Source organism: Thunnus thynnus, chromosome 18 (genome assembly GCF_963924715.1).
Source record: "Thunnus thynnus chromosome 18, fThuThy2.1, whole genome shotgun sequence".
Taxonomy (NCBI): domain Eukaryota; kingdom Metazoa; phylum Chordata; class Actinopteri; order Scombriformes; family Scombridae; genus Thunnus; species Thunnus thynnus.
This window is the reverse complement of record NC_089534.1, coordinates 27,459,227-27,483,896: the sequence shown is the minus strand read 5'-3', so window position 1 is coordinate 27,483,896 and position 24,670 is coordinate 27,459,227. Positions and strand designations below refer to the sequence as shown.

Below are 24,670 nucleotides of genomic sequence, written 5' to 3'. Positions count from 1 at the left end.
GATTTCTCAAGGACATGGAGCAGCTTTTAGGGATGTTCTTCCTGATGGACATCAGGCACATCAGTATGTGTTTGATGTCTGTGCATTCTGGTTTGCACCAAGAGTGTTGCATTAACTAATCTCAATGAAGTTAATCAATTGCTTTACTTTTGATTCCAAAGAAAAAGTCTAAATTTGATTATTATTATGCAAAATATAAAGAGCGCATTTCTGGGCAATGATTTCTCAGGAACAGCGGGCAACTTTTTACAATATTTGTACTGAAGGATCCTGAATAAACTAATAACACTGCAAAGACTGAGTTCAGCTGATTCCAGCCATATGTGACATCTGTGTGTTCTGGTTTGACCAAGTATATGAGTCCAAGAAGCAGGGGTACGATTTTTGATGCGTATTGCATCACACAAGAGCTATGATTCATGACATTCACATAAGTTTTTTTTTCTGTTTTGTGTTGCAATAAGTCAAATATTTTTGCACTATTTTATTTAGCACTTTTTGGACATTTTAGTCCTTTATTAGATAGTTGACAGTAGAGATGTGACAGGAAATGAGGGAAAACACAGGTCTCTGGCTGGATGCTAATCAGGGTACTGTTGTACATGGTTGGTGCCTTAACCCGTAGGCCACCAGGATGCCTTGATATCTAATACATTTAAAGCAGCTTTTTCCCATTTATTTGGCAAAGAAGCAAGCTGAAAACACAAAATTAACAAATCATCACCTTATAAAGTTGCAGTGGCTAACACTTTAGCAAATAGTTCCCAGTTTACACATTCAGTAGAAACAGAGCAACTATCATTAATTTGGAATTGTGTTTCTGGTCACCTCGCATATTGTAAATCTGATGTTCACACTCCTTTTTGCTCTGGTTTGGTCTCAACCAACTCCTGAAGCTGCTAAACACTATGCTATATTTACCAGCTAGATGCTAACTGTGTCTGTCTGCTGTTTGGTCCTGAGCAAGTAGTGTACAGTGGGTTTATCAGAGTTTTTTTAGTGAGAAGAGTGATGAGACCATATTGCAAATTTGCAGACCGTAAAAATAGAACTGTAAGCTTATCGGGATCAAAAGCTCATGTTTTTTAACACTTTAGCACTCTCTGTTGGTTACAGACCCCTGACCCTAACCCGGAAAGATTAACAATTGAATAGTCCTTCATACTTCAAGCTTTTGCATGCAAGCTGATGTGGCAATCATCATCTGGATTGATCATTAAAATAGTGTGACAGTTCCACTCGATGCAGCTCAGATCCTGCTGTGTGACTACAGGGCCTCTCTGACACATTATCCACACACGCTTAGCAGACAGCTCTCCATCTAATGACTCTCTATGCACTTGCTCAAAGTCATCTTGCTGACACGCATGCACTCAAGCCAATTAATATGCCATGACTTCACATGACTGCATCTGACTGGAAATCAGATATCGGCCCTGCTAATTTGAACAATATACAGAGCAACGCTACACATGACAGCCGCTTCCAGTTGTTGTCACAGATGTATCGACTGGCATCGGAGCACGAATAAAAATAGCTCAATACAGGGCACGGCGTGTGAAGTTTCTGAAGCACTTCACTGGCTTGTCATGGTTAATTCTTAGTTGTTTTTTGAGATTATTTTTCATGACATTTCTGCTCTGCTGGACAGTGACAGCAGGGAGTGACAGCGGAGACGGCACAGAGGGAAGGGATGACATGCAACAAAGGTCACGAGGAGGGGACATGTCACGTACCTCAACAAACTGTCAGCACGTCCCATTCATGCTTATTTCTATGCTTAAACTTGCAGACATTTCACATTTCCTTTTAAACTTTGTATTGATTAGCATTTTGCTCTCTAGAAGCCCGTCTGTTTCTCTAACCTGTAATTTACTTTGTTTCTCAGCAAACAAAGTGCAGTGGAGACTAGAGACAGACGTTCTTCCTTTTGCCGGGGTGATAATAATAATTATGAAAGCAAATAAAATCCGATTACATCACTACAGAGAGTGTAGCTTCTTAACAGAGCTACACTGTGAAATACTGTGACAGAACAACCATATGAACATATCAACACAAAATTACAACTGCCATAGTTTTGTATTGCTGACTCATTGATACTCAGTTGAAGTCTTAATAAACAAATGAGGACCAAAATTATTTAAATGAAAACGTTGGTATATTACTTTTATATTCATATATCTGTTGTTCACTGGGGTCTGATGACATTGTATCCAACAGGCCAGGACACACCAGCAGTCAGTTAAGCTAGATAAGACAGTTTATAAGCTAATTTAGTTTTTAACAGTTTAGCTGAATTAGCTAACACTTTATTTGGAGGTAAAACAGAAAGCACAGACAAATTGCGAGTGTGCACAACTATCACAAGTATGGCTTTGGGTCTGTAAACAGTGATTAATGTTTACAACAGACTGTCTGGGTAATAATTTTACTGTTTTCATTTGTTTTCTCTTCCAAAAAAGTTTGCAAGCAATTACTTTGGAGGGTAAATTGTAAATTGGTAAAATGTTATGATAAGCTAAATACCAAAATGATGAAGCAATGAAAAAAAGCCCAAGTTGTAATCAACTGCATATTTACAAGTCACAATTTTGTGACAGCCCAGTATTCCAAGGAGTTTAGTTGATATTTGATGAATTGCCAGTGCATGATTTGATTGATGATTTTCCAATACCAATGTTCAGTGCCAGTACAAGAACAGGTGTGTTTTGAAGACAGGCAGAATGTAATTGCTGTGGAGACCAAGCTGAACAAGCAGTTTAGTCCCATTTCTTTCAAACTATTGATGTTGGCTTTTTTTTACTTTTGCGGAATAACCACTTCTGCTAAGGTGGCTGTATACTCCTTCAGACATGCTTGTTGGACAGTGAAAAAGCCCATTAAACCCCCTTCCCCCGCACCTTTCTGATGGCGGATAAGGGGGGGTTGCCATTTCTGTAACTTTTCCGAAATGGGCAAGCCGACATTCACGCCCACTTCATGTAGTGATTGGTTAGCTGTGCGGAGATGAGAAAGGAGCCAGGGTCTGAACTTCTCTCTCTAGCTCTCCTTTTTCATTCATGACACAATTATTTATGTCACTTTTCATGTGAACAGCCGAGTGCAACAGTATGAATGTCTTCCAGAAGAGACTGTCTGAAAATATTTGCCATTATCCCCATATTTAAGTGATATCGCATCTCCCCCCTCTCCCTCCCCTCGCTGTGATGGTTGGCTTTTCAGTCCACCTTTTGTTGAAGCTGCTCAGAAAAAAAATTATGAACACATTTGATTTCTGGTATGGCTGGACAACACGTCATAAGAACCGCTTCTGAGCGACCATAAATCGACCCTTAGCTTTACTAACCATACTGTGCTTACCATGTGAGATATTAACAAAATATTTAAAATTTGAAAACCAATGGTGTTTAATGTTAAACAAGACCAATAGTCTACAGCCATGTTAGCAGCTCTGTGAGATCGTACACAGCAGTGAGCAAAATGCTAACATCAGCATGCTAATAGGCACACAGTGACAACGCTGACATTCTGATGTGACAGATACAATGTTTACCATGGTCGACATCTTAGACCTGCGTGTAAGCATGCTGAAATTGGCTAAATACAAGGTAGGGCTGAGGCTGATGAGAATGTCATTTAATAGTGTGCAAACACCTGGTGAAAATCTTGTTTTTGCTGACCTCCAGTGGTTTAACTTCTCTCATTGCCACAGTGATGTACAGGTGTACTCCAGGACCCCATGACATCACTATGAGGTGTTAATACAGGTGCAACAAAACAGACTTTTGACCACACATAACCACACATTCATTACAACAAATCCACACTGCTTCTAGAAACGTAAGAAGCCCATTGAACCAGACACCAGAATCTCATGAATATGTTTACATGCAGGTTTTTGGACTATTCCATGTAGAAATGTAACAGCGTTTTGGTCACAGGAGCCCAAATAAACTTGTATCCAGATTATGCCGGGTCCTCTCTAAAGAAATCATTATACTGAGGCATGTAAACAGCTGATTTAGGTTTCTGATTGCTGCCTATTTTCACAGGAAAGTAAAGGTGATATTATAGTATTGCCAGAAAATAATCCAGATATGGTGAACTTGACTTGTTGTTATTGTCTTATATTACTAGTGATAGGACCAACAAGGCTTTTATAGTTACAAGCAGCCACACTAGATTCAGAGATGACCTGAACCTGGCAGAAATGTCCAGCAGTCAAAGACATGCCTGCACACACAGCAGACGGTGATCAGAGACCTGCTCTCTGCTAGCAGTGTGTTCCATGTAAGCATAATATCCCAAATATGATTAAAAATAGAAAATGACTCATAACAAGGACAGTAGCATGCATGTAAATGAACTCAGTGGTGCACACAGTGTGGTGTGCCATTTAGCAATTTCATGGTCATGGCTGTGCATCAAAACTGCTGCGTCATGATAATAGAGCCCCAGGTGTTTGGAGCTACAAATATAAAAGCTTTCATGTTCAGGGTGCGGGTTGCATCAGTGTTATGTTTGCTATATCGGTGTTAAAATGTCAAAGAAGATTACTTTTAAGTGCAATTTGGTAAGTTGAAAATGCAATTCTTTCTGTGAAACGGTGAGTTGATATTTCCCAAAGCTTGCAACAGGCCAGTGTTTCACACTGTTATGTCTGAAACAAGTCCCCGTGTGAAGGCTCCATGTAAGCTGGCCCCTGATGCTGAAAGAAAATAGAGCAGAAGGCAAGTTAGCCAACAGAAACATTGGACACTGCTGTCGCTGGACAGGATGATGGGTGAGCTCTATGGGAGCCGAAGCAGGCAAATACAACAGGCAGGTGCATCATTTCGTGGGACATTTTGTTTTAGGGTTCAAGCTTTGACTTGTGTATGTATGTTTGCACACAGGCATGAAAGGCCACTGTAACACGCACAATAAAAGTCAGTCAAGGAGACGGTGACGTGTTGGAATGGCTGGTAGGGAGGTTTAATTACAAGCCTTTACCTAAGCATGACTTCAGCCTGTGGACTTTGGAGCAGTCTAAGTTTGAATTAAATTTTTCTCTTCCTAACATAAGGGGGATTTCCTGGAAAACATCTGCAGCGTGTTAGGTAGAAAACTATTGCTGTATTTACACAGCTAGATCAATAGAACTCTGTGGGGAACTCTTTTCTATGACCCACGCTAACAGATGGTGGAGTGCTGTCACAAGGTCAGTGCTGGTTGGTCAATACATCTCATTCTCTATTCAGATCAATCTACTAACTAGGCCGGGTCATGTGTATGTGTAACTAGCATAGTCATGATAACACGATGCTCATTATACTGTATGTGTCTGATCAAGCTTCAGATGGCCCTTCTGGTAATTACATAACTGCAAAGAGCACTGAAGCAGTAGGTTTAATATACGCAGTGACTTGAGGGTGAAGTATCTCTATACTGGAGTGTTTCATCCCAGCATTAGCTGTCCACTCTCTCCTTCATGACATGTACTACAAAGCCAACATAAGATGATGGCTGGCATCAAAGCAGTGCCAGTGGTTCTGAAGTAATGAGTCAAAATTTAAGACCTCTGCCTGAAAAGTTGTGCTTTTAAAAATGAAATCATTTTGTTTTGTGACATTGACTGATTCAGTTATTTAGTACACTCAGAGATTTTGCTGCAACAGCCTTACTTAGTCTGGTATGCCCAGTAGTTTATGGTGGCTAATGTTAGCAGACTTTAGGTAGATATTGCTGTGTGTAACTGACATTATCAAATCAGCTGTTAAACTTGTTCAGCATTTAAATAAAATTCAAAAAATAAAAAATAAATACTGTATATATGGTATATACACTACCAGTCAGAAGTTTTAGAACACCTCAATTTTCAGCTTTTATGGAAATGTATGAGTGTACAAACAAGTAATCATGGAGTGTTTTTGTCTGTTTGTTTAATAAAACATAAAAAAAAAGTTTTTGACTCATCAAAGTGGCCCCCTCTTACAGATATGACAGGCGAATACACATTCTTTCTACAATAGAAATCAAATATTGTTGGGAAAGTTTTTCCAACTCTGTTGCAGAAGTTAAATGTGTTGCACCTACAGGTTGCTTTGTTTTCACCCTCCTGTCCAGTTCATCCAAAACCAGCTTGATGTCTGTGCTGGTAGCATGATTTGAAGCCTACTGTCTTGCTCTTTTCTTCTAAAGTACAGTAGTTCTGACAGCCTGGAGGTTTGTTTTGGATCATTATCTTGCTGAAGGATGAACACCTGATCAGCAAGGCATAGATCAGAGGGTACTGCATGGCTCTGCAGGATGCTGTAGAAGCTCTTTTGGTCCAGGCTGCCGGTCACACTGCAAGTCACCAACCCTGGATCCAGCAAAAGAGCCCCAGACCATCACGCTTCCTCCTCCATGCTTTTATACACAGAGAACTGTAAGTAATCAACAAAAGTTGGGACACCTGTAGGAATTGTTTGCATCAACTTTCAAGGTTTTATTTATGTCAATGCTGCAGAAAGACTGTGAGTTGTTAATCCATTACTTGATCTCTGAAATTCTACATCTTTTTTTTTTAGCTCTGACAGTTTACCACTTACCTTTGTACCATTTAGGGTTATTCATTGGACTGCGTACATTTCAATAAACACTGGAGAAACGGGTGTGTTTTAAAACTTTTGACCGGTAGTGTATAAGACAGAGACATCTGCACATTTATTTTCCGTATTTTAAGAATGTACTTGATTATTAGTTTGCATTCTCTTTTTAAATGCTTTCATATCTGACATCTATGTCTTGCCAAATGACAAAATAAAAGCAAAAAATAATAATGATATGCATGTGTTGGCATGTATGCATTTTGTTGGCTGCTCTTTTGTCAGCAGCCCCATATTTTCATACCTGTCAACAAAGCACACACATATCACACTGTTCAGGACAAATTAATTAGAGGACACACTCCTCTGCCAAAAGAAAAAGCTCTCTGTGTGTGTGAACCACTGAAACAAGGCCACGTTGCTCATAGGTCATGTCATTTCCAAAAGCCATGACACCCTTGTCACAATATTCATCTCGCCCTGTGAAATGCATGCCCACTCGTATTTGAGATATAAAGACAGGCAGGCAGACAAAGACATGAGCATGTAGCGTATGGAATCGTTTTCATGGCCCAAAAACATGGAGACTTGTATTTTTTCCCCCTCTTATCATGAGCTCAGACTATATCGTCTAGTTACTCAGCAGCTGTCACGCTGAGAGATAGCGAGGCGGGGAATGTGAGTGGCGAACAGCTTCTTTATGACAGTATATTGAGATAGTACACCCACACATGTACGCACTCCTCCTGGTTAAAGAAAAGCGGCATAAGCAGCTACAGCCTGGTAAACAATACATTTTGCAGCAAGATCAGAGCTGTAATGACAGTATAGGCATACAATGAGCTACCGACAAAGAAAAAGAAGAGCATTAAAATGCATTGAGGCACAAATTTACCATACATTCAGATAAATAGTCTTGAATAAAAGAGAATAAAGTGTGTACCCTTGGTTGGTATTTCTCACTCGGCGCAGGCTAATCGCTAACAGGCGAGCCGCTGAAACGAGGTGATGTTGATCTTGATGTAAAAAAAGCCCCAGGACTAGACTTTTATTCATGCTATATGGGCTCCGGGGCAACAATGTTATGTCGCTAAGTTACAATTCAAGATTTTATTATAGATAAACACCTCGCACTGATGCAGTACATAAAAAAGTATTAAGAATTTATGTTGCCGTATCGAGTGTTGAGTGGGCCACATGTCAGGATTTTTAGCACCTCGTTAAAAGTCAAGCACGACATGAATTATGCATGGCTGAAATATTGTTCCCCTGCCCTCGCTGTGTTTCGGGGGATATTGTTGGGTGCAGAGACAAATCTAAGAGCCACTTGAGCTGTTCTCTTTAGGAGCAGTTTACATACATACATAAAGAGGGCTACGGACGAATTAGGATCACACACATAAATAACACAGAAGAGGTGTAAAGAATTTGTCATCAGTGGGGATGAATTGTGACTGCTTGGAAACATCTGCGGTTCGCTGATAGGAAATGGAGCAAAGCCTGTAGTAAACTTCAACAGCTCAAAGTCTGATTTGAGATCTCCTCGCACTCTGTAAATCATGTCACTGGGAACTGCTCGATCTGGCACTCAGTAAATCACACTCCCACTCCTGGAAAGGTTCAAGTTTGGAGGTTAAGCAGCAGACAGGGTCCCATGATCCTCAGGGTCACATTTTGAGTTTAAGGGAAAAGACAAGCTAGCTCAAGACAGTCTTTAGTGTGGTATGTGGAGAAGAACTGACTGAATTTCATTTCAATTTTAAGAGATGTGAGCTTATTTCATTAGTGCTTTTTGATGATAAAATAAAACAGACTGAAGTCTTTAATCACAGTCATATGACATTACCAAAATCTTTCTCTGTGACTTCTAAGACAATGTCCAGACTTGTAAACTTGTTCAAAAAGACTGGCTCTTTTTTATGCCAATCAAAGAATGCAGGTGCTAACACTGATATATTCTCATATTTCTGCTGTTGGACAACTGCTGGAGGAAAAAGTAGTGATTTGATCCAGGGTCTTAAAGAAAACAACTAGGATTTATTTTTGTCACTATGGCCAATACACAGTATGAACTCTAGTTAATGTTGAGTTCTCAGAGTGCAGCAACATAGCTAAAATTAGGTCCAACAGGGAAAGAAACATAAGCTGTCAGACTATTAGATAGGTTGTTAACAAGCTGACAGTTTAGTCAGATAAGCGCTCACTTTATTTGAGGTTACAACTGAAAGTTTGTCTACCCAAAATCCCTCACTGCACAGGAAAACACACAACTATGGCAAGTACAGTAAGTCAGAATTGAAGCAGGAAGTAAAAGTGTGATGGAAGATGATGGACAGTCTGGGTAATAATTTCCAAATCTGTTTAGCTAACCTGTGAGTTTGCCCCCTCAGACCTAGTTTTAGCAATGCTGCTACATTCTGAGATCTTAGCATTAACTTGAAAATATTAGTCGTCTCTTATGTGAAACATAATGATGTCAGTGACAACACCTGCATCAAAGAGTAGCTGGAAGGAGAACAAAGCTTTTACACTGCTGAGACCATAGCCTGTATATAAAGATGGACGTAGTGAGGTGTGACGTCACCCATTGGGTTGCAGCTTATGATCAGTGCCATCTTTTCCAAATGAGCAGTGCAGGGTGTTGTTATTCATGCTCTGGAAACACACCCCGCTACCTCGGACTGAAACTAATGCTAGCTTACTGGGAACACTGAGCGCTGTACACTTGGGCTAACGTTCCCTACTTTAGCTAAATTGTGCTAACAGGACAGGTATCATTATCAAGTAACATTGAACTTAGTGAAATATTCCGACAATAGTCCAACTCAGTGCGAGTCCTGGAGCCAGAGAGAGCAGCAGGTGAGCCGACTGTCCAATCACAGCTGTCAATCAATGCCCACATGACAGACGTCAAAGCTACTATAAGTCTTCAAATCTTATTAACGGAGCAATATTTTTCAAAATGACCACCAGCTCACTTATTAGAGGGCCTGAATTTAGAGATTGAGAGAATTCGAATGGGAGTTAGTCAGAGCATCTGGTGGCTTGCCTCTTGGTTGAGACCAAGCAGAGTATCTGACCATGTTCATCACAACCAAACACACTTCTTACCAGAAGTTGTTAAAGTAAGGCTGTGTAACTTTTGCTGAACAGCGGCCACGGTTGCCATGAGTGGCAATTTTGAGAAAATGGTACACTGAATTTTCCAAATTATTTCAGATGCTTTAAAGACATCATCATTATTAGACCTTACTGAGAGCGAGGAATAGAACCACAAGCAGGAAACAACAAACATGTCGACACTGTGAAAAGACTGTTTACTTTATGTTTTACTTTTGTGATAAAACCATTATGTTAATTTCTCATGTGCTAATACATGGTGTAACAGTAGCACAAGCACAGAGAATAATCATAAAGTCATCAAACTGACATAGTAATATTTATATAATATATATCTAGCCAAAGTTTGCTAACATTAGCCACCATTAGCTAACTGGTCATACTAGACCAAACAAGGCTGTAACAGTAAAATCAACAGTGTAAGGATGCCTTTTATTGCTTAGGAATTCAAGTTATTATGTATAGGATGAAGATTGTGTTATTTATTCTTTAAAATGTTACATAGTTTCACGTTAAGCTAAAAGACATTTGAGATGTAATCACATGTTTACATTTGTCTATATTAATGTGGACACAGTGTCCTCCATTGTGCTTTGTGGCAGTTTAGTCTGAGGAATGTGACAAAGAGACAGACTGGACTTTTCACTCACACCCTCAACATATGACATCCTATCATTTTACTCAAGAAATGTCCTCTGAAAGGTTATGAGAAGTGCCTTTAAAGTGTGATGGTAGTTATCTGCAGGACGTGCTATCTGGTGTGTGTGACATGGATTACAATCCTTTAATACCACATTTAAAGATATGAGCAAAATCAAGGGCACAAAAATACCAGCGGATGTAGAGCAGTGCAGTTAACATTTTAGTCCCTTTTAAATCCATGCCTGTAAGTTCTATGATTTCTGCATACTGTCTGAGTTGTTACAGGTCATATTGGTATATATTATTTAACTTCATGCAGACGTGTACACAGGACTGTTGTCAGTATTCTTCAGAATAAAACTAAAACCATTTTCTCCTGAAAAAATCCACAACAGAAGTTGTTTTGTTTATTTTTTTAAAGGTTCTATAAATATTAAATGAATTGCAGTGAATTGAATTGACCCTCAACCTGATCCCTTTATTTTTTCATTTGTATAGATAGATGTTGATAGAAAAAGACATTCCTTCCTGGCTGTGTGTGGCACATGTGTTTGGTCATGTGCTCAAATACCAGAAAAGCACAGAGCAAAACCCTGCTTTGCATTGCAAAACAAAAACACTGCTTGTCAGTTTAGATGTGGGGTGGGAAAGTTTGGGGGTGGGGGGGGTTCACCGGTTGTCAGCGCTCACGCCTGCGGAGAGCCCATTTCAACAAATCGTTTGTGTCAGCTGAGGGATGGAACGTGAGGCTCTGTTGTGGTTTTGAAGTACAGATCAATGTCAGGCGTGAAGTACCAGCTCGGCGCTGTGAAGGGAAGGGTGGGGGAGGGAGGGGGGGTGAAGGATTGCGGGACCTGGAATTTAAATGACGTCGACTTCTTCCCCCGGTTGTCCCCTAGCAGACCTCGGTGCCTGAAACCGGTGAGAACAGCAGCGACGGTGTTTGGAGAGACCGAAGGAGGAGGGAGGTGTCTGATTTCAGCCGCTCGGGGGTGTTGTTTGGGAGCCTCGGAGCGCATGATTTCAGGGTCATGAGTTCATGTCTCAGGAGGGCCCCAGCTGCCTCCCTGCTGGTCATGATCACCCCCCAACACACACATACACACACACACATACACACACACACACACACACATACATGTCCTCTGCACCTTAACTAGGCAGCAGGAACTGACATGACTCAAGATTACACTGATGCAAGGTTTACACTACAGATAATATATAAATGTGCATGTTTTTGTCTTGTAATTAATATTCCTATTATTGGGATAATGATGTATTTAACTCATTGTTCTAGAATTACGCATTTCATTAATAGAGTGTACTATCATCGTAACATCTTGGCTGCTGAGCAGTGTCATTTTCAATGCAAGCAGCTGTCAAATTCACCACAACCATGTTTGTTTACACTGTGTTGTCTGGGTTTGATTTGCATACAACAATCTCATCACTGCAGTGCTGTACGGCAGCCAACTCCCACATAACTCTGATTTCAGAGCCTCTCAACATTACATGACTCTGAGACAGACTTCTCAGCAAGTCCTACAGCTAGTAAAACAGGTCATTCATGAAGACCGCGAGATATGGTTGAAAGCTCAGAGTAGGTGGACCTTGAGTTGGGATTATTTTGTCACAGACAACTGATTCATCTAGAATAAAGAAGAGTTTATACTTGATCTACATTGATGGGTTTATTTTTGCAGGGTCCCAGACTCCCAGGTTGGAAAACACTACTCGAAAGAGGCATACCTGCCAACATTTAGGTTTCAAAATATGGGGGAAGGATGGATAACGTTTTACTTGAGTTGACGACAACTATGCTCATTACTTTAAGTGCAACAAAACCATCATGAGTAATCAAACCACCTGTTCAACAAGCATAAACATGTAGAACAGCGATATTTTCAACTGCTTTGCCCACAGTGTCCCATCCACCGCCGGTATGTTTTACACAACCACAAGTTAAGCTAATAACACAAAAGCTGTCTGTATGTAGCCAAACTGTTTATCTGAGTTTGCCACGTATCTTAAAATTTGGTAAATTCTTGTAAACTTCGCTGCTGGCTGAGACAAACCAGCCCCTCCTCTTTACCAGCGGTACCTGCAGCAGTGAATCACATCAGCAGCAGAGGGAGGAAAGACTGCCTGCGCAGAGAGCAGCTGTGCACACGTCCCTTGAATCAGGTTGTGGTGACAGATTGGTTGAAATTGTATGTCGTGTGTGGATTGTGAGTGTGGACTGTGTTTTGTAGATGACAGACAAACATACAAAACTTATAGGATCTGTGTATGTGATGATTATTCATAATAAAGTTTGAGGGCGATTACGGGCGTTTCCCAGGAGAGCAGCAAAATGGGAGCACAGCAGGAGAGAGGGTAAAAATATGGGAGAAACCCTGGAGAAACAGGAAATTTGGCAGGTCTGAAAGGGGTCAAGCTAGTTCTGTCAGTCAGTTCAGACAACTATGCAGCAGTTACACTTGGTAGTTAGTTGGTCTAATTACTTAGTATCAACTAATCTCTGCATAACAACAACTACATGTTTTAATTCATCCATACAGTATGTGAATCACCACTTAGATAAAATGTAATGTTATAACTTTGAAGTTGTAAGTTTGAACTTACAAACAGCTGGTGCAAGATGGCTTCAGGTCATTTGTCACCACCCTCCAAAATGACCTACATGAGTACTTTCTAATCTGGCACACCTAACAGCAGCAGGGCAACATTGTTTGACCATTACAAAAACACTTCTGACCATTTTCTGATCTTGCAACTCTAAGGTTAAAGTTCGGCTACATATAGGCAACTAAAAGTCAAGGTTTGGGAAAGACATAGCTGTAGTTTACTGTTGGTAGGAGAAAGAATGTAAACCACAGTCTGAAAGTATTTAAACCTGGTGTATTTCCCTTAAATGTGGTTATCTGAAACAACCATCTAACTGCATGTGGATCTACATACCAAGCTGCCTCCTACAGCTTGTAGGAGGCTTGTTAACTTTCCAGTGTTTAAAAATAAGTCTCTCAGCTGTGATCATTTACCAGACATGACAACTTTCTAAACAGCATAGGAGAACAAAAAGGTTTGTTCTGAACAACCGAGAAGCACAATGTCTTCATTGACAGGCATTTCCCTGTAGATAGCAGAAAACAATTGTCCTTCCAGAAATTAAGAAAATATGGACAAGTCAAGATGAGATGCATGCGGTTACCTTCAATAATCTTACATATATCACAGAGGGGTGAGATAGAGGGATATATTTTATTTAATTTCTTTTTGGAATAGTGTAGATGGTGGATTACTTTAAATTGGACAAGTTGAGCAAGTCCTCTCTACAGTGAAGGTGGAAAGTCCAAAGTTAGCATGACATGTTAGAAAACATATAGAATATGAAATACAGAGGAATTTTCTGTTAAGTGTCAGACACCCCACCATTCACTTGACGTCCTCCCAAAGAAGTCTTGCAGTGCTATAATAATGTTTCGCTCTTATTATTCAGACAGCCATGAGAGGCTGCTTTACAGGGAATGTAAGGTTGTAGCATTGGTTGTCTGACCAAGCAACCAATGCTTGAGAGTAGGAAAAAAGTGTTGCACACTCACTTTTTTCCTACTCTCACTACAACCCTTGGTGTCCGTTACTTTTCCCTTATACAAACAACCAATGCTATCATTTTGTTAAGAATGTGCTTGTTTGGAACAGACCAATTGCTTGGCCTTTAGCCACTTCTTCAATGCATAGAAAAATTAATAGGTACAGTTGATGTGAGATGTGAGAAACTAACATCCTATTATAAACAGATGTTAGAAATAATGAGTACTCTAATAGTAAATAATGTTCTTTTCTAATTTCAAGTAAAATAAGGGCTTCATTGAAAAATAAAATAATGTGCATACTAAAATAAAGTGGATCAATCATATTGGGCTCTTAGATCGTTTTAGATCATTTTCTGTGCCTTCAGTTTATATTTGAGTGGGTATGTTTGCTCCGAACATTTGTGCTTTGTCTGTAGTGACGCTTCATGATCGCCAAGGTCTCAGAATGTGGAATACATGCATCGTTGTGTATTGGGCTCTGAGCACTTCAAAAATGTGGGTAACCTATGCTCAACAATGTACCTGAACACCTCCTGTGTTGTCACTCGCTGCTGATCTGCTAAACATGCTGCTAACGGTACGTTTCCTGTCTAGACATTGGGTAGGAGTTCTTGATTAAAAGCTCTGTATTCACTGTCTACTCTTCTCTATTTAGGCGTCTTTTCTCTGACTCGTGTCTCGCCTCTTCTCTGGTCTATCCCTGACATGCTGGAGTCAGTTGGCAGAGCCCTGAAGCTCTGCCCTGCCCCTGCACACAGCGGAGCGGCTCGCTGATCACTGGTTTATTCAAAGTTTAGTGGTATAAAACATATTGTGTGTAAATTGCACGAAACTCGACAATGCACTCTCTTGGGTCCCCAGCCATACACACACCAAGTGCGGAGTCGATCAGATGAACGGTTCAAGAGATACATGAGGGACATACACACAGACATACATACAGACAGAGATTCCTTACTTTAGTGGATAGATGAGAAAAGTTTCCAAATTAATCAGCTTAAGCAAGCTTTTGCAAGTTGATTTTTTTAGTAAAGACAAATCAACTGCAACCAATGGACTACTTTGTATTGCTCACTTCCAAATTAAAATAAAACTGCTCTAAAATAAAGAGATCTAATGTGTATAAAATGCATTATTTCAATGTGCATTATGTAGTATTTACTGTATACTGTTGAGTAAAAGTTGGGCATTATTATTCACAGTGGTGCTCCACATGCTTGTCAGTCATATGTATGGGATGAGTTTCTGAATGTAAGGAGCACAAGGAGATAATGGATGATGCTGAATACAGTACATTCAATCATACACTATCTGCCTAAGTAAGGCGCCAACATAAGGCCATGCCACGCAGAGTCACCACCTGCTCCAAGTCCAGGAAACTGTAAGTTTATTTAATATAGCATTGAATGGTATCCATGGTAACAAGCATTGTCGGGCTTACAGGTAGGTGATTCAAGGAAGTTTACTGTCATTCCAGAACATGTTGGTACATGAAAGGGAGCGAAATTAGGTACTCAGGTCCCGGTTCAGAAAATCACAATAATAAAACAATAAAATCAGAACAGGCACATGACAAACACATATAAATAGTTATAATAAATAGTTAATAGATATATAAAGAAGCTTTATTTTAGCACCTGCTAATGTAAATATGACTGATAGTAGGTAAGTGGTTGTCAATGATCCTCTGTGCAGACTTCACTACCCGCTGCAGTGCTTTTGTGTCAGCAGCAGAGCAGTTGCCGTACCACATGGTGATGCAGGAAGTGAGGACACTCTCCACCGTACACTTGTAGAAGGAGGTAAGGACTAAGATGCCAAGTCCACATCTCCTTTGTTTTCTTCACATTGATGCAGAGGTTTTTTTTTTTTGCTCTGCACCAAGCCTCCAGTTGTTCCACCTCCTGCCTGTACTCTGACTCATCATTGTGAGTGATGAGTCCCACCACTGCTGTGTCGTCTGCAAACTTCACAATATGATTGCTTGGATGCTTGGCTGAGCAGTCATAGGTCAGTAGAGTGTACAGCAGGGGGCTCAGGATGCATCTCTGGGGGGAAACCAATGTTAAGGATGATGGGGAGGATGAGATGTTGTGGATCCTAACAGACTGGGGCCTGTTTGTTTAAAAGTCCAGTACGCAGTTGCACAAAGATGAGCTCAGTCCAAGTAATGACAGTTTGTTCACCAGAGTTTGTGGGATGATGGTACTGAAGGCAGAGCTAAAGTCCAAGAAGTGCAGTCTGACGTAAGAACCCTTGTTCTCCAAGTGAGTGAGGGCCAGGTGAACTACAGATGAGATGAGCGTCATCAGTTACCAGTATAAATGTAGGATGATTTTGACTCATTATCTAGATAGATAGATACATAAATAGATGGATGGATGGATGGATAGACAGATAGATGGAGTCTTGTAATAGTGAGAAAGATTTCTCCTTATAAGAAGAAACTGATCAGATTTTTTTGTGTGTCTGTTGGTGGCAGCAATTCTCTGCTGTAGTTATACAGCAATTATGGCAATTATAAAAAATGGATATAGTGACAATTTATTAATGACAAATTACTTTGTGTCCAGTATGTGGAACATGCATGCATAACTAATACTGTATATATATAATATACACTTTTACACCAACATAAATTCATACTGTACAGCATATGTGTAAATAAGTACAAGCGGAACATTGTACATTTACTATAACAACATACAGTTTCCCATAACTTAAGACCATTTGGTGTTGTGTTTGATGTTGATCATATTTTCTCGCTCACCTCAAAGCACGAGGACATGTGAGGCTGTTTATCTCCTTTACTGCATTTTCCAGTTCATAAGCCGTGTGCTCTCAGCGTGTCCCTCAGCCTCTGCTGACTTGTGTTGTGTTGAATCCTGCATGACACGCTTAAAGAATCCGAACTGCGGCGAACAGATTGAACCTTTGACCTTTAGCATTGACGTAGTACTGCTGTGCTGCTGCCAAGAAAGATATTTGGGGTTCTCACTCTGAGAAGAGTCACTGTTTTGTCAACCCCTGCAATTTTCTCACACTTAGCATCTTGTCACTCTCATCGAGCTCAATTAAAAGTACTGAACATTAATGAAATGCTGAAAATGGCATCTCGAATTTGTGGCGGCAGACGAGAAAAAAGCTTTTGCTGTCTGTTTAATGAGTGAAGGCAAAATATATCAGAGATGAGCCAATCAAAAGGTGCATGTATGATGTAAAAATGATATTAGAGGAGGAAAGACACATTAATGAAGACTTTAGATGCACACTTTAAAAGCACAAAATTCGCATCAAAAAATATGCAAGGGCCTTTTGGGTTGTTATTCAGTATAAATGTAAGACAGTAAGACTTTCAGTTTTGAAAGTCATTTGCTTGCCTATAAAGTGAAAAGAATAAACGGTCTGATTTAACTGCAGTTTGTGAAGCTGTGAGAAACATCAGAAACACCTTTTCATGTGATACAGCCCCCTCTAACACCACTGCATTGTCAAAACCTACCATATAACTGAGTCAACACACGACAACTGAAGTAATATCATGAGATTAATAAAGTGAGGTAGCTTATATTTAATGCAGCTCCATTTGAATTGTATTACATTAGGTATTTTTCATGCTCCACTCTCTACTAACTACAACCATTAGTGTGAGATTAGAATTCAAACTGAATACAGCAGTAAACACAGCATCAATATAATTAATTTTAGTGTCTGTTCTTCCTTCACTGAATCCCTCTATAACAAAGTTCTGAGATAATCACACAGACTAAATGATTTGTGCATTTTGGTTAATCAGTATATTAGAATTTCTGATTAAACCAGAGCAGAAAACAGAGATTAATAACATTAAATCCTGATAATTAAACCACTTCAACCAGGGCTGGACTGGTAATCTGGCATACCGGGCATTTTCCCAGTGGGCTGATTTAAGTGTTTAATTCTCAATATTATTATTTTTATTATTATTATTATTGCTAACGACTGGTCTATAAAGCCGGGGCAGCAGCCCATTGGTTCATTTTCTATAATGACTCTAGTCTGGCCCAATCACATCTCGCACTGGGCCAGTCCCACCCCCACCCTTCCCTCTCTGTCCTCTCTGTTTCATGTCAGATGCCGTGGCTCGGAGCCAAACATCTGTGGATAAAGTGGGCGTCTTTGTCAATTGTCAAGATGGATAAGCAAAAACAAAAGAAGGGGGGTGTGGAGAAGTTTACTGGAAAAATGAAGAAGAATCTAGATGCAGATTTTTTTCATACTTAATCTTTTTTTGTCTTATTTTATCTATTTTTATGAATTGCCTCTGTGTATGAAATCTGCTATATAACTGAACTTGCTTGCTTGCAGAAATCACAGATATGTTTGCTGCAGGGGCTGCAGCAGTAGCTTAAATATCTATGGCAACAGTAATACCCACCATTATGCAGCAACAGGTGGAGGGTGGCTGTCCATGGCCACTGCCAGGCAGAGCAGCAGGTATGTGATGGGGAAGCCAGGGAGGAGAGGTAGTGTGTGTGCCATGATGACGATGATGAAAGATGATTAATTCAACTAATGACGATGATAATAAGATAAGATAACAAAAATATAACGCTATGACAAAGTGAGACCATCAGCTGCTGTTGGTGCTCACTCAGTCAGTCAATAACCAAATAAGCTATTTGGCATTGTTTTTGCAGCCTAGCATAGTTCCCTAATGCTGTTGCTACTTCAGCTGACTATTCTAATGTTAACTACTTAATGGTAAATGGACTGCACTTATATAGCACCTTTCTAGTCTTCCGACCACTCAAAGCGCTTTTACACTACAAGCCACATTCACCCATTCACACACATTCATACGCTGATGGCAGGGGCTACCATGCAAGGTGCCAGTCTGCACATCAGTAGGATCTAATCATTCACACACATTCACACACTGATGGAACAGCCATCAGGAGCAATTCTGGGGTTCAGTGTCTTGCCAAAGGACACTTTGACATGTGGACTGGAGGAGCCAGGAATTGAACCACCAGTTATTAGCGTTGGCTAAGCAGTGAGTGACCTTGGTCCATATCGTATTATAATATTATTAAAATGATTAGTCTAAGGTTCCCTTGATAAAGATGTGCGAAAAGACTGTCTAATAGGTTACATCTGTAATTCGACTGTGTTAAAATGTATGCCTGCTTATGTATTAGCCTCAGGGAGAAAATAGTTTGCATTTCCAACAACAGGCAACAAAGTTGTCCAATGTTTATTTTCAGGTATGTATTATTAATTATGATATATGTGATTCTGTTACTGTTATTACTATCTGTGGGGTAACATAGGCCTACATGTAGCCTACTCCAGACCTTTCTCCACCTACAGTATGCTCAAACTGTTTGCATCTGCTCTCCAGTAAGCATGCACGTTCATATGGTAGGCATGTGGACAACAGCTCCATGCATTAATTGAATAAACAACTATTTGGTCATTACCAGTATGGTACTGTTTAAATTGTACAGCCTTTTGCTCCCTCTCTCCTTATGTCATTGTTATGTCATTGAGTGAGTACACTGGTCCACTTGTCCACAGCACTTACTACTCAGTTTTGTAGTGGTTTGGGGGAATAGTACAATACGCATATTTAAGGAGACCACAAGGATGGTTGGTGTTCAACCAACTGTGGGAGGCCGGGCCAAAAATGCCAGGGCCAATTTTTTTGTCCTAGTCCAACCTTGATTTCAGCTGTAAGGGGGTGTTCATACTAACATTAGCTCTGTGTGAAAAAATGCAGCCCTCTTATTCATTTAAATGGGGGCAATGCGTCAACGCAGCAGGGGTGCCAATGCCATCTGTCAAGGTGCTATGTTGGCCAATCACATACATGCAAGCACACAGTCCTGGTGGACTGTAACGTGAAAGCCGTATTTGACTGTTTACCTCGCAAATGCAGGATGAAAGATAAAGATAAAACAGCTACCACCGTGATAACTTTCCAGATATGTAAAATCCTGTCTGTGAGTATTACAAACTGCTGTGTGGTGTTTTGATGTCTGATAAGCCTTTAAATGCATTAAAGGGTACCTCCAACTGGACTTCCTGGATTGTATTTCATTGTCTCACTTAAATAACATGCCCCAACCAAGTGAAAGTGAAACTGTTTTTTTTTCACTTGATCCACTGCTGGATCCTGAATCCTCTCAGCTGCTCTGATCTTAGTAGAGCTAGTTATTCTGACGCATCTAGAGTCTTTGATTTTGACTTTCTTTGAGCTTTTCAGCCCCATCTTTAAGTTTTTTTACTTGATGTTGAAAGATAATCCCATAGAAATAGTAAGGAGGTGGGCAGAGCTGCAGGACGGAGATGGGGAGACAGAAGTGAAGGAGATGACAGCCTCTCAGAACCACACTGGGCCGCTCACTCCATTCGGCCAATCAGCACAGCCCTCTCTCTCCCTCCTGTGTTTTTTGTTGTTTTTTTTTCACCGCATGAGCCCAATTTGTATAGCAGCCCACAAGGAACCTAACTCCCAATACTCCCAATGGCCAGTCCACCACTAAGCCCTCCCCCCTCTTCCCACTGAATCACTTTGTTCTCAACTCAAACCCACAAATTACAAAGCAGTGCATTTTTGCATCATGATATACTACTCTACCTCCTCGCTTCTGCTGGATTTCTACTCTAATTAGCTAGCTTATTTCTCCCATTGTGAAAAAGGAAATTAAATTCTTGTCAACTGCAGACCCCTGTAAGCTGTGCCAGAAACCTGTCAGTGTTCTTACAGCTCATTGGACGCCAATAAGAAAAACCATAAAATAATTAATATCCATTTAGGGTGTACAGTTTATACATGAAAAGAGGAAATAAAGAAAAGAGCGCACTAATGGTGACAATATGACTATAAAAGTTGTAATATAGTTGCCTAGGCTCTCAAACGGTGTCCAAACATTCAATAATATCCTTAAATATGGTATAAAACAGCAACAGTTATGCAGTTCAGCAGCAAAGTGATGTCTTCATTAGACCCTGGAAAGTCATAACACTGTAACTCATAACTCTGCTTTTCCCCTCGCAGCAACTGAGTACATAATTTCCCCATCATAAATGATGTGGGGGTCCCCCCTGCTCATCTGCGGCTAATGGATGGTTGCCTGGATGAAGACGCGCAGCAATGAATATGCTGGAGCCATTACTCTCTCACTTTGACCTTTACACAGGGGATGCAAGGCAAAACATATGTTCTCTAACAAGAATGCTTTTTCTGCAGCTCCTATTTATCTCTTGGGTCTCATAAAGTCCTAGCCTTTGTTGTTTATGGTGACCCTTAGCTTCTCAAGCCAGCTCCTATGACAGTGAATTTTGTTGCCTCATTATAGTGATGACATAAAAAGTGAAGGCGGAACTTCACGTCCTTACTGAACTTGTGTTGCATTAGTATTCAGACGTCGTCTCCGCTCGCCCATATAGGATGCAAACTCAAAATTTAGCCCAGTAGTTAGCAGCACTGTACATAAATAATTCAGCGTGCTGATGATACTCATACTGCGAAGTCCATGTTAAACATAAATAAAAAGATAAAAACTGCAATCCACTGCCTGAGGTTGTTGTCGTGTGAGAACATTATTTGAGAGTTTTTGTTGGTTCTTACCTGATTTGAAGGTTTGCATCATCATTTAATGGCTGAGTCAACTCCAAAATCCCTGGAAAAAGCACATCAGCAAGAATTTAAAAAGTATACAGTCTCTCATCTCATAGAGACCCTGAAAGGGCAGTGAATGAATGAAGACGTTTGGACACAATGTACACTCTTTTGTTTGGTTGAATGAAACAACAATATAACATAAGAATAACCATGTTACTGGCAGCCTGCTGCCAGAAAGCTTCTTTTAATAACCTTAATACATAAAATGTCCAATGTGTGAATAGTCCAGGATCCCAATATTTCAGTTTCCCAAACAAACAAACATAACACACATTTCCCATGATACTGTATGTTTGTCTGATAAGATGGTCACTCTGTCAAGGTGGGTGATTATACAGTCATACATTCTTGCCGTGACTTGACCGAGAGACAGACTACACATTGGTACCTGACCAATCATAGCTTGCCATCTCGGAAGGAGATGCCAGGGACAGACTTCCAGAAACAAGAATGTAAACAAACAATGGCGTCCAAAGCAGCGTGTATGTTGTGTGCATGTGTGTGTGTGTGTGTGTGTGTGTGTGTGTGTGTGTAATCTGGCTGTCTGGTTGCCATAGCACCACAAACCTTTCCTCTGTTTCACAGTTTCACCTCGCAGCATAAGCCGCACCAATACCATCATTCCTCTTTCGCTTCAGTATGTTTACAGTTCTGCACGGCGGAGCGCTCTGTGTTTTGTATTGGTCATAGTCACAAAACATGTTGTTGAAGTTGTCGTGTTTGGCGAGAGACGGGAAAATGATCCTTACCTGCTAGTCTTTTTGTCGGGATGTCGTGAGGCATTCCAGATGCAGCATCAGTTGTCGTCCATGATGATACACTATAGGGGATAAGGGGACGATCGTGGATATGGTTTTTTAAAAACTTTGTTGGAAACAGAAGGTGACCTCTTGTGTTAAAGTCTGATGTTTAATTGACCCATTTACCCACCCAAACCTCTCTACATGAATTTTGTTGCTCTACAATAACATCACATCACTTTGCTATTAAGAGCTTCTGTCACGTGAAAGCTCCAGTTCCAGCTGAGGACCTGTGTTGCAGATCATTCCCTATTTCTCCCCTGGTTTCCTGTCTGCCTCTATACTATCTGCTATCAAATGCCAACAACAACTTTAATTGAACCCATAATGTAACCAAACATACTGTAAACAAGCCAAAGAATGAAGCAATGCAATAAACAGTAATAAACAACTTAGCTGCCATGCGCTGCTGTATGTGGCTCTAACCTGTGAACACTATGATGTTTAACATCATCTCCTGACATCTACCTGCGGATTTTGATACTGTTCTTCACGTTTTACGATTATTTTCATTATTCTGTGTCTCTACACATAGTTATATACATTTTACTCATTTCTCAGTGGTGACCTTTAACTGTTTTAGCAGGATTAATAATCAACAGGTACTTTTGAACTATAAGCTGTAACAGAGTAAACAATCCACTGTTAATATGAAATGCATTTCACACCGTATACTAGTTTCTATGTTTACAGACTGTATTACAAGACAATGCACTTTGTTTGTGCTTAACATTTGCGTGCACAAGTGTGCAGTAGTGCGTGTGGAGGTGCTTTTCCGTTACTCTCCTCCACTTGACTGACATGTAAATCTGAGTGGTATTATGTTAAATTATGTTGATTTTTATCAATAAATCCTACACCAAAATCTTCCGTCCCTCTTTGATAGCAAGCATAATAATTAAGAGGAAACTGCTGAAGCTGTTGGCAACCTCTTCTGAGTTCGTGGGTTATCAGAAGGAAGAAGCACAGGGCTGTATTTCAAAGGGCGGCCGTATCGAACAGTTGAGTGGGAGCATCAGAGGCCTCAGAAAGAGCTTTGTGGAAATTTGTATGCCGTGAGTGTCGCAGGCAAAGGTTACAAAAATAAGAGTAGAATGAATCCCTGTATTACATCTTATCACCACTGACCAGATGGATATCATGTCACAGTGACAGTATAAAACAATTTTTTTAACTGGGTGAAACATTTAGTTGCAAACATTCAAGGGTATGATTTGTATGCATGTTCCATTTGAAACATGAAAGTAATGACTTGTGCTCCTCTTCAAAAGTCAACATTTTTGAGAAATCCAGTATTTCCTCAGCTTCATTTATTCTGTAATAGGAAGGGTCCTTCAGGGTGCTGCAGTTCATTCTATCTTTATTCCCGTTTGATGTCTTCATCCTCAGTTAACGTCATACTGGCATATAGCAGGGCTCACGACCCTCCTCGTTTCATTTGATGTAGACAAGACCTCCAAAAGCAGAACGAATTTCACATAAGGGTATTTGTCAAACGTGCAAAATAAATTAACATAAAATAAATTAACATGGAACAAAAAGAGTGCCTGAATCCTTCGAGAAGTTTTGTGTGTAAAAAAAAAAAAAAAAATCATCTATACATAATTGGTGAATGAGGTCTTTATAAGCTTGAAAGAGTCGCGCTCTGAACCCCGATAAAATGCTCTGACACATCAGACACATCAGATATTCTTGTAATGGAGTAGTGAGACAGAAGATCACATTGTCTTAACAAATGAAACAAGCTAATTACACTGTATTAGATCAAAGGACTGAAAAGTGAAATGGTCTAAGAACAGAAAACAAAGACTCCAGAGGAGCAGACAGCAGGGATGTACCACAGGAAAAAAAAAAAAAAAAAAGAAGCAAGCTTTAGTTATTGTCAGTTAGTCAACCACAAATGGGAATACAGCAATTAAAGAAATCTGTATAAGTAAAATAACACTCACACAAGTCACTTTCTCTCTGCTGTATATGAAACATTATGCCAAATATTATCAAACCATTTTTAAGATGCAATGATCCAATCTAGTCCATTAAGTTCTTTAGAAAATCCCAACCTCTAATGTTGCTGTCTAATTAGACATGCTATGAACCTATGAAAAGTCCAATCCAGGAAGTGTGACATCCTTAAACCCACATAAATTCCAAAGAGGAAGATCAGAGTGGATGATTTGTACAAAGTTCACAACTTTGAGACAACTAGAGACCAGAGTTTGTATTCTGCATCCCACATGCTGTTAAAGCAACTATAATCATTCATTTTGAAAT

General features: G+C 40.1%; 1 long non-coding RNA gene across 1 annotated transcript; it reads right to left on the bottom strand.

Annotated features, from left to right (window-relative positions):
- Positions 1-12,189: 12,189 nt before the first annotated feature.
- LOC137169674 (uncharacterized) lies at positions 12,190-22,836 on the bottom strand. The gene is made up of 3 exons (XR_010924511.1): positions 22,349-22,836; positions 16,701-21,597; positions 12,190-16,217 (listed from the first exon to the last, which is right to left on the bottom strand). It is a non-coding gene; the product is annotated as an uncharacterized lncRNA (long non-coding RNA).
- Positions 22,837-24,670: the final 1,834 nt, after the last annotated feature.